The sequence below is a fragment of the Arachis ipaensis genome, chromosome B9, assembly GCF_059453495.1.
Source record: "Arachis ipaensis isolate K30076 ecotype BB chromosome B9, ASM5945349v1, whole genome shotgun sequence".
Classification (NCBI taxonomy): domain Eukaryota; kingdom Viridiplantae; phylum Streptophyta; class Magnoliopsida; order Fabales; family Fabaceae; genus Arachis; species Arachis ipaensis.
In genome coordinates, this window is record NC_142444.1 from 64,065,249 (window position 1) to 64,071,633 (window position 6,385).

General features: G+C 35.5%; 1 non-coding gene across 1 annotated transcript; it reads left to right on the forward strand.

The window, feature by feature from the left end:
* The first annotated feature begins 1,298 nt into the window (after positions 1 to 1,298).
* Positions 1,299 to 1,406, forward strand: LOC148544897 (small nucleolar RNA R71). Its single transcript, XR_015900335.1, has one exon. It is a non-coding gene; the product is annotated as a small nucleolar RNA R71 (small nucleolar RNA).
* Positions 1,407 to 6,385: the final 4,979 nt, after the last annotated feature.

Below are 6,385 nucleotides of genomic sequence, written 5' to 3' on the forward strand. Positions count from 1 at the left end.
ACTTGTCCATAAGCCTGTTTTCTTGAGCTGTCTGCCATCTCTAGTGAGATTTTAGCAGCTTGCACCCCATAGATTCCCAGTTTCTCTATTACAGAAAGGGGCATGAGGTTTATCCCTGAACCAAGGTCACACAGAGCCTTAAAGATCATGGTGCCTATGGTACAAGGTAATATGAACTTTCCAGGATCATGTCTCTTCTGAGGCAATGTCAGTTGATCCAGATCACTTAGTTCATTGATGAACAAGGGAGGTTCAACTTCCCATGTATCAATGCCAAATAATTTGGCATTCAGCTTCATGATTGCACCAAGAAACTTGGCAGTTTGCTCTTCAGTAACATCCTCATTCTCTTCAGAAGAGGAATACTCATCAGAGCTCATGAAGGGCATAAGGAGGTTCAATGGAATCTCTATGGTCTCTAGATGAGCCTCAGAGTCCTTTGGTTCCTCAGAGGGAAGCTCCTTATTGATCACTGGACGTCCCAGGAGGTCTTCCCCCTTGGGATTCACGTCCTCTCCTCTCCTCACAGGTTCGGCCATGGTGCTTATGTCAATGGCCTTGCACTCTCCTTTTGGATTCTCTTCTGTATTGCTTGGGAGAGTACTAGGAGGGATTTCAGTGATCCTTTTACTCAGCTGGCCCACTTGTGCTTCCAAATTTCTAATGGAAGACCTTGTTTCATTCATGAAACTTACAGTGGCCTTGGACAGATCAGAGACTAAGTTTGCTAAATTAGAAGTATTTTGTTCAGAGTTCTCTGTCTGTTGCTGAGTTGATGATGGAAAAGGCTTGCTATTGCTAAACCTGTTTCTTCCACCATTATTAAAGCCTTGTTGGGGCTTTTGATCCTTCCATGAGAAATTTGGATGATTTCTCCATGTTGAGTTATAGGTGTTTCCATAAGGTTCACCTAAGTAATTTACCTCTGCTATTGCAGGGTTCTCAGGATCATAGGCTTCTTCTTCAGAAGAAGCCTCTTGAGTACTGTTGGATGCAGCTTGCATTCCATTCAGACTCTGAGAGATCATATTGACTTGCTGAGTCAATATTTTATTCTGAGCCAATATGGCATTCAGAGTATCAACTTCAAGAACTCCCTTCTTCATAGGCGTCCCATTATTCACAGGATTCCTTTCAGAAGTGTACATGAACTGGTTATTAGCAACCATGTCAATGAGTTCTTGAGCTTCTGCAGGCGTTTTCTTTAGGTGAATGGATCCACCTGCAGAAGTGTCCAGTGACATCTTTGATAGCTTAGATAAACCATCATAAAATATATCCAGGATGGTCCATTCTGAAAGCATGTCAGAAGGACACTTTTTGGTCAACTGTTTGTATCTTTCCCAAGCTTCATAGAAGGATTCACCTTCTTTCTGTCTGAAGGTTTGAACATCAGCTCTAAGCTTGCTCAGCTTTTGAGGAGGAAAGTACTTGGCTAAGAAAGCCGTGACCAGCTTATCCCAAGAGTTCAGGCTGTCTTTGGGTTGAGAATCCAACCACAATCTAGCTCTGTCTCTTACAGCAAAAGGGAAAAGCATGAGCCTGTAGATTTCAGGATCTACTCCATTAGTCTTAACAGTATCACATATCTGCAAGAATTCAGTTAAGAACTGAAAAGGATCTTCAGATGGAAGTCCATGAAACTTGCAGTTCTGCTGCATCAGAGAAACTAATTGAGGTTTCAGCTCAAAGTTGTTTGCTCCAATGGCAGGAATGGAGATGCTTCTTCCATGTAAATTGGAATTAGGTGCAGTAAAGTCACCAAGCATCTTCCTTACATTATTATTATTTTCGGCTGCCATCTCCTCTTCCTGTTCGAAATTTTCTGAAAGGTTTTCTCTGGATTGTTGTAATTTAGCTTCTCTTAATTTTCTCTTCAGAGTCCTTTCAGGTTCTGGATCTGCTTCCACAAGAATGTTCTTATCCTTGCTCCTGCTCATATGACAAAGAAGAAGGCACAAAAATAATAATAATAATAATAATAATAATAATAATAATAATAATAATAATAATAATAATAATAATAATAATAATAATAATAATAATAATAATAATAATAATAATAATAATAATAATAATAATAATAATAATAATAATAATAATAATAATAATAATAATAATAATAATAATAATAATAATAATAATAATAATAATAATAATAATAATAATAATAATAATAATAATAATAATAATAATAATAATAATAATAATAATAATAATAATAATAATAATAATAATAATAATAATAATAATAATAATAATAATAATAATAATAATAATAATAATAATAGAGATCCTTTATACCATAGTATAGGGATCCCTGTGTGAGTAGAAGAAGAGGGGGAGACAAAGAATGTAATATAATGGAAGAAACACAACTGTGAGGAAGCTAGATATGTGAGATGAGATGTTAGGATATGAATGAATAAATAGAGTAAGATGGGGGAGGGAAAATTTTCGAAAATTATTTTGAAAAAGAGTTAGTGATTTTTGAAAATAGTTTTTGAAAAATGTTTAATATTTTTTTCGAAAATTTTTGAAATCAAAAATAAAAATAAAAACAATTAGTTAATTAAAAAAGAAATTTTGAAAAAGAGGGAAGATATTTTCGAAAATTAGAGAGAGAGTTAGTTAGGTAGTTTTGAAAAAGTTAAGAAACAAACAAAAAGTTAGTTAGTTAGTTGAAACAAATTTTGAAAAGATAAGAAGTTAGGAAGTTAGAAAAGATATTTTGAAAAGATATTTTTGAAAAAGATAAGATAAGAAGATATTTTAGAAACTAATTTTGAAAAAGATTTGATTTTTAAAATCTCAATTAATGACTTGATTCACAAGAAATCACAAGATATGATTCTAGAACTTAAAGTTTGAATCTTTCTTAACAAGCAAGTAACAAACTTCAAATTTTTGAAACAAAACATTAATTGATTATGTTATTTTCGAAAATTTGGTATAAAAATAAGAAAAAGATTTTTGAAAAATATTTTTGAAATTTTCGAAAATAACTAAGAATTTTGAAAAAGATTTGATTTTTGAAAAAGATTTTGAAAAAGATAAGATTTTCAAATTGAAAATTTGATTTGACTCATAAGAAACAACTTGATTTTAAAAATTTTTGAAAAAGTCAACTCAAATTTTCGAATGTGATGAGAGAAAAAGGGAAAGATATTTTTTTGATTTTTTTTGAATTTTTATGATGCAAGGGAAAAACAAGAAAAATGATGCAATGCATGAAATTTTTAGATCAAAACAATGAATGCATGCATGAATGCTATGAATGTCAAGATGAACACCAAGAACACTATGAAGAATATGATGAACATCAAGAACATATTTTTGAAAAATTTTTAATGCAAAGAAAACATGCAAGACACCAAACTTAGAATTCTTTAATGCTTAGACACTAAGAATTCAAGAATGCATATGATAAACATGAAAAGACACAAAACAAAAAATCATCAAGATCAAACAAGAAGACTTACCAAGAACAACTTGAAGATCATGAAGAACACTATGAATGCATGAAATTTTCGAAAAATGCAAGATGCATATGCAAGTGACACCAAACTTATGATATGACTCAAGACTCAAACAAGAAACACAAAAATATTATTGATTTTTATGATTTTCTAATTTTTTTTTTGGATTTTTATTTTATATTTTTCGAAAAATTCTTTTGAAAAAGAAAAAAAAGGAATTCCAAAATTTGTAATATGAATTCCAGGAATCTTATGCTCTAAAGCTCCAATCAAAGGGTCAGGCATGGCTTAATAGCCAGCCAAGCTTTAGTATGTAACTCAGACATGACACGCCTGACATTCCTTACATTCAACAGCCAATTGGCTAAGAAAGATAAAGAAGCTCTTCTCTTGAGTACAAGAATTGAGACATGGCTTTATAGCCAGCCAGGCTTCAACATGCTTCATGAAACACTAGAATTCATTCTTAAAAATTCTGAAGCCATAGAATAATTTATTTTTGAAAACATTTTTTTTTTCGAAAACAAAAGAAAAATTTTTGAAAAAATTTTTGAAAACAAAACAAAAAGAAAATTACCTAATCTGAGCAACACGATGAACCGTCAGTTGTCCAAACTCAAACAATCCCCGGCAACGGCGCCAAAAACTTGGTGCATGAAATCGTGATGTCACATTCATAATTTGTCACAACTTCGATACAACTAACCAGCAAGTGCACTGGGTCGTCCAAGTAATACCTTACGTGAGTAAGGGTCGAATCCCACGGAGATTGTTGGTATGAAGCAAGCTATGGTCACCTTGTAAATCTCAGTCAGGCAGATATAAAGTGATAATGGTGTTTTCGAATATTATATAATAAAATAGGGATAGAGATACTTATGTAAATCATTGGTAGGAATTTCAGATAAGCGAATGGAGATGCTTTTCTTTCCTCTGAACCTCTGCTTTCCTGCTATCTTCATCCAATCAGTCTCACTCCTTTCCATGGCTGGCTTTATGTGATACATCACCACTGTCAATGGCTACTTTCGGTCATCTCTCGGGAAAATGATCCAATGCCCTGTCACGGCACGGCTAATCGTCTGGAGGCATCACCCTTGCCAATGGCTTCATCTTATCCTCTCAGTGAATAATATGCTCACGCACCCTGTCACGGCACGGCTATTCATCTGTCGGTTCTCGATCATGCTGGAATAGGATTTACTATCCTTTTGCGTCTGTCACTAACGCCCTGCAATCGCGAGTTAGGAGCTCGTCACAGTCATTCATTCATCGAATCCTACTCAGAATACCACAGACTAGGTTTAGACCTTCCGGATTCTCTTGAATGCCGCCATCATTCTAGCTTACGCCACGAAGATTCCGGTTAAGAGATCTAAGAGATATTCATTCTAGCTTATTTCATGTAGAACGGAAGTGTTTGTCAGGCACGTGTTCATAGGGGAGATGGTGATGAACGTCACACATAATCATCACCTTCATCACGTTCTTGGGTGCGAATGGATATCTTAGAAGCGAAATAAGATGAATTGAATAGAAAACAGTAGTACTTGCATTAATCTTTGAGGAACAGCAGAGCTCCACACCTTAATCTATGGAGTGTAGAAACTCTACCGTTAAAAATACATAAGTGAAAGGTCAAGGCATGGCCGAGATGGCCAGCCCCCAAAACGTGATCAAAGGATCATAAGGTAATCCAAAGATGTCAAATACAATAGTAAAAGGTCCTATTTATAATAAACTAGTTACTAGGGTTTACATGAGTAAGTAATTGATGCATAAATCCACTTCTGGGGCCCACTTGGTATGTGCTTGGGTCGAGCCTTAACTTTCCACGTGCAGAGGCCATTTGTGGAGTTGAACGTCAGGTTTTGATCCATTTCTGGCGTTCAACTCTGGTTTTGGATCCTTTTCTGGCGCTGGACGCCAGATTTTGGCAGAGAGCTGGCGTTGAACGCCAGTTTACGTCGTCTATTCTTGGCCAAAGTATGAACTATTATATATTTCTGGAAAGCCCTGGATGTCTACTTTCCAACGCAATTGGAAGCGCGCCATTTTGAGTTCTGTAGCTCCAGAAAATCCACTTTGAGTGCAGGGAGGTCAAAATCCAACAGCATCAGCAGTCCTTCTTCAACCTCTGAATCTGATTTTTGCTCAAGTCCCTCAATTTCAGTCAGAAAATACCTGAAATCACAGAAAAACACACAAACTCATAGTAAAGTCCAGAAATGTGAATTTAACATAAAATCTATTAAAAACATCCCTAAAAGTAACTAGATTCTACTAAAAATATACTAAAAACAATGCCAAAAAGCGTATAAATTATCCGCTAATCAGTTTACAAGGAAATGGAAGAATTCACGGAAGAGTACAAGGGAGTGGAACTTGAAAGACCACTGGAAATACCTCTCCCAAGGCCATTGCCACCCAATACAAACTTCAAGTGGGTAAAATCCTTAGCCTTTATGTTCACCTTCCCACTTGAATATGGCTTGCTTGAAACCGATGGCCAGCTTAGAGCTCTTTGTGACTTTAAGAGTAAGAGGGAGATGGTTAGTAATAGGAGTTGGCATGCAAGGTTCAATACGGTTCCATGCTCCAAATTAAAGTGCAAGGTCTGGTATAAAACTCGATTGAATGGGTTTTGGAAGAAGTTTGGGTATTTCAGTGAGAATCTAGATTACGTACCGCCCGGCTGGAACAATGTAGATAAAAGCGAAGACGAGTACAAAAACAAAGTTTGGGATCCTGGAATTCATTCTGAAAATCAGCACTCCTGGAGCCTGCTCAATTGCTTTAACTTGCTCGAAGGCTTTACGTGCCTAGTTTAGGACCCCAGAGGCTATTGGAATTGCAAACATTGGTGGAGATTTCTGGATAAGTTCAAGCATAGGCCACCATGACAA